This window comes from Diabrotica undecimpunctata, chromosome 11 (assembly GCF_040954645.1).
Source record: "Diabrotica undecimpunctata isolate CICGRU chromosome 11, icDiaUnde3, whole genome shotgun sequence".
Classification (NCBI taxonomy): domain Eukaryota; kingdom Metazoa; phylum Arthropoda; class Insecta; order Coleoptera; family Chrysomelidae; genus Diabrotica; species Diabrotica undecimpunctata.
Window position 1 is genome coordinate 31,640,917 of NC_092813.1, and position 12,338 is coordinate 31,653,254.

A 12,338-nucleotide genomic window follows, 5' to 3' on the forward strand; every position below is an offset into this window, starting at 1 on the left:
GAAAAAAAGATAAACCTCTTACAATATTTACTAAGCCGGATATCCATATTTTACCATCTACTCATGTTACAGAAAGCACTAATTTTCAATAAATGTCCCACGATCCTCCCTCAAACAAACGAAATCGCTCTGGAATTATAACCCCTCCAACAAATGATACTCCAGTAAATAACCCCTTCCCAGACCCTAAATTCAAAAAGCTAAAGTCTTTAGTCACATACATGGAAACTACTAAAGTATCTGACAATATAAAAAATTCAGCTAGACGAATATATGAAGATATTTCAGTAAACCATTCAATATCTTATGAAACATTAGTAGACATACTGGAAAATGCTCATGGCACCCTTGATCCAGTAAGCTTAATAAAAACTTATACACATGTCTAGAAAACCTATTGAAACTTTTAAATCAACTACATGAAAATTTATCAAATAGGAAATCGAAAAATAAATGCACTAGACTTCGAATCAAAATACTTAAATCCATACAATCAGAAACTAACACCGAATCCAATATAATGAAATTGTAAAAGATATATCATAATAGCTTTCTCAATTATCCAGTGGAACCTACGAGGGTATTACACTCGCCTTGAGATATTACAACAAATGAATAAAAAACTTACTCCATCCAATTAGCCCCAAAAAAATTTCTCAGTTTAGATACAATTTCATTTCTAAGTAACATTTCGTAACTATCTGACGTTAAATTTCTTTCGATAAAAAATGAGCCCAATTAACTGAGTACCTACTATACCTGGCCATAAATTTAATTTTTGTGGTCTTTGAGTATGGTTTTCACGCATCCAGTGTGGATTTACGTCACTCCAGTACCTTAAATTGTGTCGATTTAAACTTCCACACAGTGTAAAGGTTGCTTCATTATATTTTTTTTTTGGTTGGAAGTCATTTTATAGAAGCAATTTGTCTTGCAGAACTTTTCAAAACACAACTACTGTCACTTTTAGTTAATAATGTAAATAGTGAACAATGTCAAAATCACAGCATTCTACATTTAAATATTTAAATTTAATAAAATCTACATATTTTGCACTGTTTTATATATTTAAGACATTACGGTATGAAACGGTCAATCTGGCAATATTGCAAATATGAAATATGGATTCTCCGTATCTCAAAATAGGTGTACCTCAAATTTAGTAAAATTATGACTTGTAATTTACGAGATAATTGGTCGTTTCCCCAGACTTTTGGGCCACTCTATATATCGAGTAGCGTTTACTGGTATATACAATTTATTGCGAATTTATATTGTAACCTGAGTCCATAAAAGTATGTTGTACTGATAAAGGTGGTTATTGTCAGGTTTGTATCTTCTAACAAAGGCTTTACTAATTATGCACAAATCTGTATGTATTTTTTAGGAACTTGATGGAAAAAATTGATGAGTTTGATTACTGGATTTTTTGGATTGGCGCTTTCTCTGGTGAAATAAAAAGATAGTACAAGTTAACGTCATATAAGAAGGGGAAGTTCAAAAGATTCAATGCACATAATTACAACTGAGCTAGATCTAAATGCATCTAGACATAATAGTAAGGATGTCGTTTGTATTGAATTTAAAGATTTGAGAGAAGTATTATAGGCTGCCATGAAGAGCATGCTTCCATAATCTAATCTGGAGTAACTAAGAGCTCTATAGATTCTCAAGAGAATTTTTTCTTCAGTTCTCCATTGGTCGTGAGCTAGATTTTGTAAAATTTTTATTCTATTTAAACAGTTGCTTTAAGTGTTTTCAATGCGATATGTCTATGTAAATTGTATGTGAAAAGTAGCTCCTAAAAATTTGTGTTGATCAACAACTTTGAGAGGGACTCTATTTGGAAAATTACAGGAGAATGTTAACTATATTTTCCACTAAATTGGATAACTCTGAATATAGAGGGCGAAAATTTGAAACCAATTTCTGCCGACCACTTATAAATCCTATCTAATACGTTCTGAAGTAAAGAACATGTAGTTTTTGTGACTTTTTCTTGACAAAATATGATAAGGTCCTCCGCATATATCACATATTTTACTGAAAGAGGCACGAAGGAACCCATGTAATTTATATTGAGAAGAAAAAAGTAGTGTTCAAAACTGAGAGTTGCGATACACCGTTTTGAAGAGTGAGTGATGCAGATGTTTTTCGATTTGTAGAAACTTTAAAAAATCTATTAGTCAAAAAAGTACATATAAATGATAAAATATTTACGGAAAGATTAAATTCTTCAAGTTTTTCGACGATGAAAAATCTTAGATACAGTCTCAACGGCGCTCTGTATATCCATGGCCACAGCAACATCGCTCTTATTTGTTATGACTTTAGAAATTTCTGATTGAAGAAGAACCAATCTGGCTATTAGCGCTAAAACCTGATTAAGCAGCAACTAAAAAATTATGATGCTCCAGGTGGTAAAGCAGAAGTTTGTTTTTATCATCTTCTCTAATAATTTAAAAAACATTTATATTGATACAGAAGAGCTTAATAAGCCATTAGTTTTGTTAATAGGTATAATGATTGATTGTGGCCAGAGGGCGGAGAAATCTTGATTACACCATATCATATTATGAAGTACGATCAGTTTGAATAGCGTTTCTTGGTGAAGATTTTTAAGAAAAATTGAAGGAGTATTATCAAAACCTGCCGCTAAATTTTTTGTAGAAGAGATGGCGAGATTTAGTTCTTGTTCGGGAAAATGGTGATTAATTGAATTCGACTGATTTAAAGCAAGGGGTGTATTGTAGCATTTTTAAATTCCTTGGTATATATTAAAATCCCCTCGTATTTGCTAAAGCACCGAAGTATTATTTCAATCCTCTTTGCGTTGCCGAGTTAATATAAAAACATTTTAAGTTTGTTGATGTATCACGGACTCGTATTTCTTTGATATTTTCTTTTGATCGAATCCACTTAATATACTGCGTTTCAAAAAAACATCCATTTAGATCGCTGAGAAGGTTATGCGAGGAAGCAAATGATTTTTAAAAGTGACATTCACTCTCGATAAGGCCGGCCGCTGTTAAAGGCGTGTTTAGTTTTATTGGAGTCCGAATTTAGCTTCAAATCCGTAGTTTTTTCGTTTCTTGTCCTTTTTTATGGAAAATAAGTAGATTTGTGGTAGTTAATTGTGCCGTATGTGTAGTTATAGAGGTTTGCATGGTTGGTCATTGAGAACAGACGTCGGTATGTAGTTTGAAGAAGCCGTCAAAATTTGTTAGAAAACGTGATTTATACTCAAAGTAATGTGTCAGTTCCGATAAGAGTAATCACTGTTTTTTATTTGTAAGCCGTCTCTCATCTGAGATACTTGTAAAACGGCGTTTCCAACAAATTTTAAAAAATACCAACATGGTTCTAGTTTTTTAACAAGCCGAGTCCAAGGTTTGTGTCCAGTGTGCCAATTTCAAACTCAATTTTGTTTTGTCCTATCGCAGTTTTAAGATGAATTTGTTCGTGTGACGGTGAATCTAACTCCAGTTCTAACCCCAGAAATTCTAAAACCCAGTAAAGTCCAGAAATTTAAAGTAAAGAAATCTTAGTGAAACCCAGGTAACTTTTTTGTGTTGATTTTTGAAGATAAACATTTTCTTATAATAATTGCTTTCATAATTGTAATAATTAAAATTATAAATGTAGGGTGTGGCCATGGCTGTCATATTATTTGTTTTGTTTTAAGATTTAGTATTGACATATTATGACAGCTAGCACTATTTTTGACATTTGGTAAATATCTAATCATATTTGAGATTTTGTTTTGTTTTTAGAAAAAGGTTGACCTCTACGCATAGTTTAATTTAAAAAGATATTTTTTTGTTTATAATCAATTTATTTCTGCTACAAATTATCGCCCAATAACAATTGTAAGTTTTGTAGTATCTCCAACTTCAAGAAATTGTAAGCTGATAGGACATAGTAAGTGTTTTTTCTTTGTTATTTTTGATATTTATCTTTTTAATTAATTATATAGTATTTTTTTGTATTGCCATCTATATTTGTAACTGTTTGTGCTGAGACAACAATAAATGTTTAATTTTTTCCCTAAACCATTTTGTCTATTTATTTTAAAAAAGATTCTAACCTTTTTTCTTGTGTTTTTTTAGGAGGGAAGAGCCTTTTTCTTTCATCCAGCAGGAAGTTTCCTCAAAGCAGCGTCGCATTCTAAATAGCTAGAGAACGTTCTTGTGTTTTGTTTGTTCCAGGAGACTTATGTAAGTACCCCTTTATTTCATTACCCAATTTTCAACCCCCTATAGTAATACCCTATGGGGTAGGCAAAATATACGTTACAGTATTATTATTCGCGTACGGAATAAAAAAGTTGGCTTTGGTTTTGTCATGAAAGTGTTGTTCAAGTATGTAAGTTATTTATGTTGATCGTCTGTATTCACAAATTATTACAGGTTTTGAAGAAGTTGTATTTACAGCCTTCATCTGCGTAATTTTTGTCCGAAAATCTGTAGAAATAGACCTCACAAAGTTTGCTCAAGATACTTTTCTGTTCACTTTTAGAATTCGTTTTGATTTTGCACTCACTTTTTAAAAAATGATGATCTCTTCAATTCAGTTATCCTTGAGGAATTTATCACATAATTACCTATGAATTGGTCAGCAGCACAAATAAGGCAATCCGTAATGTGCGTTAGAAATTCATCAACGCTATTATATCAACGGCGGCAGCTGTAATAAACTCGTTATATATATATATATATATATATATATATATATATATATATATATATATATATATATATATATATATATATATATATATGTATATAACGAGTTTATTAGAGCTGCCGCCGTTTCTCGCAACCTAGCTTCCAACGCTTGCGATCGTTCCAGTCATCTACTTGTAGACCCCTATCTTCCATTGCATCTTTTACTTCTTGTCTCCACGATCTTCTTGGTCTTCCCTTTTTCCTGCGGTTGGTGGGGATCCACTGTAACATTCTCTTTGGCCATCGTTGATCATTCATTCTTTCTACATGGCCATACCATTTCAGCCTTTTTCATTCTATAGTTTCCAGGACGTCAATGTCTATGCCCATACGCTCTCTGATTTCAGTATTCTTTACTTTATCTCTTCTAGTGAGTTGGCAACATCTTCTCCAATAATTCATTTCCATTGCTTTTATTTTAGATGCGTCATTTTTATTTATTACCCAAAGCTCTGAACCATATGTAGCAATGCTTTCTATGATACTTTTGTATATCCTAATTTTTGTGTTTCGGGTGATGTGGTTATTCCAAAGTATACTATTCAGTTGACGTATTGCTGAATTTCCTTGACCAATTCTAGTACCTATTTCTTTTGTATTCCGACCATTGTTTGTAATGTTTACACCGAGATATTTGTAGCTATCAGTATTTTGAATTTGTTTGCTTCCTAGTTCTAAGTGCTTTCCTTCACCTCCCAGTACAACGTACTCTGTTTTTGATGGATTAATTGATAAGCCCCACTTAGTATATTCTTCATCTCTTTTTCGTAACATGTAGTGGATATCATCTTGATCTTCTGCAAGTATTGCTTGGTCATCAGCAAAATGCAAGCTGTACAGTGTATGGTCTCCAATTTTAACACCCATAGGTTCACATTTTCTTTTCTAAATATCCAAAACCCCCTCCAAATAAATCTTAAAGAGTGTAGGTGCAATGCAGCAGCCTTGGCGAAGTCCTTTGGTCACTTTTATCTTTTTTGTCACTTTTTGTCCAATCTTTATTACACTCGTCATATCATCGTACAACTCCCTTACAGCATTAATGTAAATCGGTGGAATATTCTTGTCTTCTAGCACCTGCCATAGCTTGGCTAATGGGACACTGTCATACGCTTTTTGAAGATCAATAAATACCATGTGTGTCTCCATATTATGTTCCATTATATTATGTATGATATATGCAGTTTTCCATTCTCTAGGTAGCTCTTCTCCTCTCAGGAATAAATTAAAAGTATAAGCCAATAGCTGAAATAGTTTGTCAGGGCCATATTTCTAAAGATAATTATATCCATTAAATCCCTAAGAATTTTACTGAAGAAATCCCAGTTTGCTTGAGAAATTTTCCATTTCTCATGAACATAGTTGGTTTCAGGTAAACTATTATAAATAAGAATTGTATTTTTATAATGACTACTATCATATAAAGTTTGAAGAATATTCCAGTGGTGGAGAGAAGCAATTTTGGGATCACAAAAACTCAAGTATATGGAGAAAAACGTTCCGGATTATATGTGAAAATATTTAGAGTTTCCAAGGTTTAAAAGGTTAATATTAGTATTGTTTATTATCTGGAAAATTTTTCCTCGACCACATGTTCATTCAGACCTTCATAGTGTATTATGGGCATTGAAATCGCCAACTAATACAAACGAAACGAAAAGTTTTTGAATAAGATGGAATACATTGGAGCTCTGTAAGTAAAAGTAAAAAGGAATGTATATACTAGAAACGACTACTGTATTGATGCACCAGGGAGTTATTGTTATTGCCTCCAAATTAGTATTTAAAGAAAACTCTTGGCGATAATTACTGGTTCTAATATAAATTTTGAATAAAATCCTTTATAAAAAGGTATATAAAAAACCCAGTTGGGCTATGTTAAATTGGCAAAACGTTTTCGGAATAAGTATTCCATCATCAGTACCAAGTTAATACATGGATGTAGCCACTAAATATGGGGTTACAAACCCTTTAAAAATTGCTAATTGAAATTTAGTTTACATAATGTCTGTTTTACAATTTAGATGGTAAAGTTACCGTTGGATTGGTAACATGGTGACATATGACTCTGCAATAAGTTGCAAGTCCTGAGACGGTATGTCTACGAGGACTTCAATAAAGTAACTTGAGTTGCTTTATTGAAGTCCTCGTAGACATACCGTCTCAGGACTTGCAACTTATTGCAGAGTCATATGTCACCATGTTACCAATCCAACGGTAACTTTACCATCTAAATTGTAAAACAGACATTATGTAAACTAAATTTCAATTAGCAATTTTTAAAGGGTTTGTAACCCCATATTTAGTGGCTACATCCATGTATTAACTTGGTACTGATGATGGAATACTTATTCCGAAAACGTTTTGCCAATTTAACATAGCCCAACTGGGTTTTTTATATACCTTTTTATAAAGGATTTTATTCAAAATTTTTAATATATGGTATACAGCCAAACACAGGAACTTAGTTTCCTTGTGGGTTCTAATATAGTTGTAAGCAACAAAATTTTTTAAGCAAGGATTCTGAACTGTGGTAAAATTGGTTTCCCGTAAGCAAAGAAAATCGCGAGAGTCATCAGATATAAGGGATTGCAGATTTTACAGGAGAGGATGAAAAACATCGCAGTTACACTGTATTAGCGTGAAGTTTGAGTGATGGATGATGTTAGTATCAATGAGATTCGGATAGTTGGGATAAATCAGAATGGTAATCATCATCGCTGGGTTCTTGGGAGATATTAGAGCTTGGCAAGTTTTCGGTTTCATTTAAGTCAATGTTCAATTTATTATTTTTTTTTATTAGTTAAGTTTTTTTTATTTTGTGAGTTATTCTGATTTTCACAAATCTTTCTGTAAAAATTGGATGTAACAGAGGTAAATTAGAATTCTGACCTGTAACCGAAAGTATTTTCTATAAATGCAATGATGTTGTCAGATGGCATGCAATATTTCGAGGTATTGAAGGTACATATTCTTAATAGACTGTTTTGCAGTTTCCTGAGTGCATTTTGTGAAGAAGACCCTTCGTTTCTGTTTTGGTTTTTTGATATTTATTTTAGGGAGAGGCATCACATTGGAACTAGTTCTGGGTCAGTAGAACTGGTGTGAACTTCAGAATATCCTCGTTTGTTTGTAGAAGTGGGAGGTGCAATTGGCTGATCTAGTTCCCTTGTGTTTTCAGTAGGTTTCACATTGAATTTTTTGGTATTTTGTTCTTTTTCTTTTTCTTCTTCTTCTTATTTTTATGTAGAGAGGACTCTTTTTGTTTTCTTTTTGTTTTTCAATGTTCCTCCAGTAAGTTGTCGTTCTATCGTTTTCCTGGTCTTCTTACTGATCGTATACTATCTTTGATAGCATTTTGTACAAGATCGTGTGTAATAAAAGGGAAAACATTTGAGATTATTATTCTTTTAGTAGGAGAAATTAGAGAAATTTTAATATATCGACGGCGTAAAAACAGGAACTCGTAAGTGACAAGATGATGATTTTAGAGGAGACCAAAAAAAACCGTATTATATTTCATTTAGGGCGCATCTTATTATGTTTTTTGTGAAATAGGCTTATTTTTGGTGAATAAAATAAAACAAGCAAATATTTTTTAGAGTAATTTTGAATTTAAGTAAAATGACACTATTTATAAGGTAATGTTTAATCTAAGAGTTCACTTACCAAGTAGTGCTCAAATTTAAAATAAGAAAAAGAACTTTATGTCTTTAAATGATTTATTAGAAAAATAATAATAAAATATTAACGTTGTCTTAATTAAAAGTATCAAATAAATTCTGGAAGAAGTTGTATTTTTTCACAAATCTAGGTTAAAGAGTTAACTATTTTTCATTATTATTATAAAGTGGTGAATTATAAAAATACCAAAAGTCACGTGGAAGACATTTTTTATCACCTGAAAGTGTTCAAATTTAGTTTAAATTATTGAATTTCTGGAATTGTAGAGAGGAGGAAATATCACAGATTTAAATTCAACTTTATCAGGCAGTATTGGTATTTCCTGAAACTCTTCACAACAGTCCACTTTGTATGAAATTTTACCACCTTTGTACTGAATCGCACGGATATCCGTAACTAGGTAATTCGAATTACTTGTTCTTGAAGGTCTCAGAGACTTATACTTTATTAAACTCTTCTTTCCAAAATTTCCTAAAAAGTCAAAATTTCTATTTCTTGCTTCATATGGCTGAATTCGCCCAGCTTATTGTGTAATTTTTAGGTACATAATAACTTGGTGGGTATATATCTTTATTTTTCAAACGTGTTTCTATTACAGTATGAACCCAGTCACACTCCATCTGAGTGTGAAGCTTTTCAAGAAATTTTTAAACAATTAATACCTTATATTTGTCAGCTAGGTAGAGTAGGGCGTTGGAGTATAAGCAAGTAATAATTTTCTATTTTGGGTAGTACAGCCGTCCGAATATATAATTTATATTTTTTCAAAAATTTTTCCTCTAGGTATTCTACCAAAACAGAGGCATAGGTTGAAGCTTGGCCTTTAGCTTCTATCTCATTAAACCAATAGCAAACAACTTTTTTTGTTACCAAATTACAATGTAAAGTTGTGACAACACAATTTATTCTTATAATCTCTTAAGTGAGCTTGTAGGTATTTGTGGCGACAACTGCACAGCATTCTCCTTTTAATGCTTTTTCCTTGTCTTGTCCTTTTTAAGATCTTGCGAAATTTTTCCTTCATTCAAGTTTTTTATTCGAAATTGCCATTTTTATACATAAAACAAATATCACATTGACCTTTGCGAGGCTGAAAGAAAGAAATTTTTATCTGGTTTACCACGTTCTTGAATAGTTTTAGATAAAGTACTTTATGATTTTCCTCTTTGCACCATTTCTCGTAAATCTTGTAAAATATTGCCAATGTATAGCGACAAATAAGCTTAGAAAAGCAATGATTAGAATGCACAGAATCGAGGTGTGAAACATATACACACAACGCAAAAGTCTAGGGATATTTTTATAAATAGACGTATTTTGTTTATGTGTAATTAACTTAAAAAAACTTATACAAAATTTGTAGTTTAAATTGTTGTTTAATATGTCAAAAACCATAAATTGCAAAAAACAGAAAATTGGAGCAAAAAAAAATATACTGCAAATCACCCATCTTTCAAATACCACCATAAAATGTTAAAAATACGAAATATAAACTTAAAATAAAATATGGCCACCACGTTGGTTTATCGCAGCTCTACATCTACTGTTCATGCTCCGAATCACATTGTTAATATCTGCTTGAGTTAGTTGTGTCCATTGTTCTCACAAGCTCTTTTAATTGAAATTTATTGTAGATATTGCCCATATGTGGAGTAATTCTTCGTTGGAGCATGTCCCATACATGCTCAATGGGATTCAAGTCCGGTGATTGTGCTGGCCACGGAAATACATCAATACCCTCGTTATTCAACCAGTTTGTTACAATATGCGCAACATGTGGCCGAGCATTATCATGCATAAAGTAAAAATTTTCTCCAACAGCAGCAGCAAACGGGCGCACAACAGGTTCAAGAATAGTGTCCAAATATTGCTGACTTGTGAGAAAGCCACGTGAGAAAATGAGGTCAGTTCTTCCGTCAACCATGATTTCGCCCCATACCATTAATGTACCACCTCTGTATGTATACACTTCTTGAAGATGTCGTAATTTTTCTCCATTTCCGAGTCGCCTCTAAACTCTTGTCCGACGAGAATCTGGATAAAATCCATATCTAGACTCGTCACTAAACAAAACTGTGGCACAGTCATTGTCAGTCCAATTCTGAAACTCTTGAAATCAGGTTAATCTTGCAGCGCGATTGCCTCTAGATAGAGGTGGACATCTCAGTGGTCGCCGACTACGAAGATTGGCTTCATGGAGATGATTCCTCACAGTACTGCTGCTAATTGTTACATTATGTGCAAGCTGTAATTCATTAACCAGCTCGGGTGCTGAAATTGTTGGCTGCCAAAATTAAATATCGGTCTTGAGCGACGGTTATAGAGAGACCACATCCTGGATGTTGCTCGGCTGGACTCCCAGTGTCTCTAAACCGACGCCACAAACGACTTACGACGCTTTGGGAGACACCCAGCTGGTCAGCAACTTGAGTTTGTCGCATACCAGCTTGAAGGAGGCTCACGGTTCTATTCATATCATCCAACGTTAAATGTTGTCGTTGCATGGTAAAAAGACAATATCTTTAACTTACCTATTAAGCAAGAATGGTATAAAGTGACTAAAATTAAAAACAAACAAAACATAAATATGTCGATTTTTTTGTCCCTTATAAAAAACATTCTAAAACACGTATTGCTATCAGTTTTACAATTTTTTTTTGATAAGATGTAAGTGTCTGTATCAACAATTATAGTACAAGCAAATTTATATGGTCATGAAATTTCTGGCATTGGTATTGTCAAATTATTAAAATATCCTTAGACTTTTGCGTTGTGTGTATTTTAGCATTGCTAAATGGACAATTACGAGGTACTGCATCAACATAATGGCTACAAAAAGTTACGAGGTACCATTTTCTGTAATTTAAAGTCTTCCGGAAATTTTTCCAGCTGTAACCACTGGTTAGTAGATGCCGCTACTTATTCTAAACCTAAAACCGAAATATCTCATTTTATGCAAATTTGTTAGTTATGAGGTCCTGCCTTTCTGCCGTCGATATACAGATTCGATTATTGGATATTCTAGGTGCAAGAGAGATATATTTAGGCCGTAGGTGACCAATAGCGTTACCTACTGCCTTTACACAGTGGAATACCTTAAGATTTTCAGCTTCAGCGGCAAAAACCAATGACGGAGTTTGGCTTGAAACATTACTATTTGTGTTTTGAGACACCATGTAGAATTTAGAGCAATTGGAGATCTGTTCGATGTTTTATCGCCCTTGTAGTCAAAAGCAAACAATATTTTATGACTAAAATTATTTGGTTTTAACTACGATTAAATTAGTCTTTTACCTCAGATCCAATATAGATCTGCCCACGCCACTGGTGGCAGGATTAGTTTTTCGCTGATTTCTTCATTGTACTAATTATTATTTGCACCAAAAAATGTAAATAAATGTTTTAATACATAGGTACGTAAATTGTCCAAGTTTATAATAACAGTAACTATAATTATGATTTATCGATAGCACTACGGTTTATAAAGATAAGAGGGAAGCAGAAAAAGATGGCACGATTACTCCTTTATACACGCTCGAACCCCAGTTTTGGATTTAAAACAGAATAATAAAGGAAATTACGTTAAGAAATACCAATATTGCAGTCTTCAGTTATGCTTTATTAAGTCAAAGTGAGATAACAGTTTCCATGTACCTAATATAATGTTAAAATAAGAACAAAAAAATTAATAACATGCGGGGTTCATAACACAGTACTTTCCTGAAAGTTTTCGAGAGGGTTTTAAACTGTCTGATTCTTTTATACACTCGCCACAAAAAGTATCGCATAAGTTTCAAAACAAAAAAAAGTTTAAAAGTAGATATAAATTTTAAGCAGAAGATATACGTGTAAAACCTCCTTTAGGTATTTAAGAGCAGATAAAATTCCAAAGTTGTTGAAGTGCTTTGTTTTTGTCAAAAAAAGTAA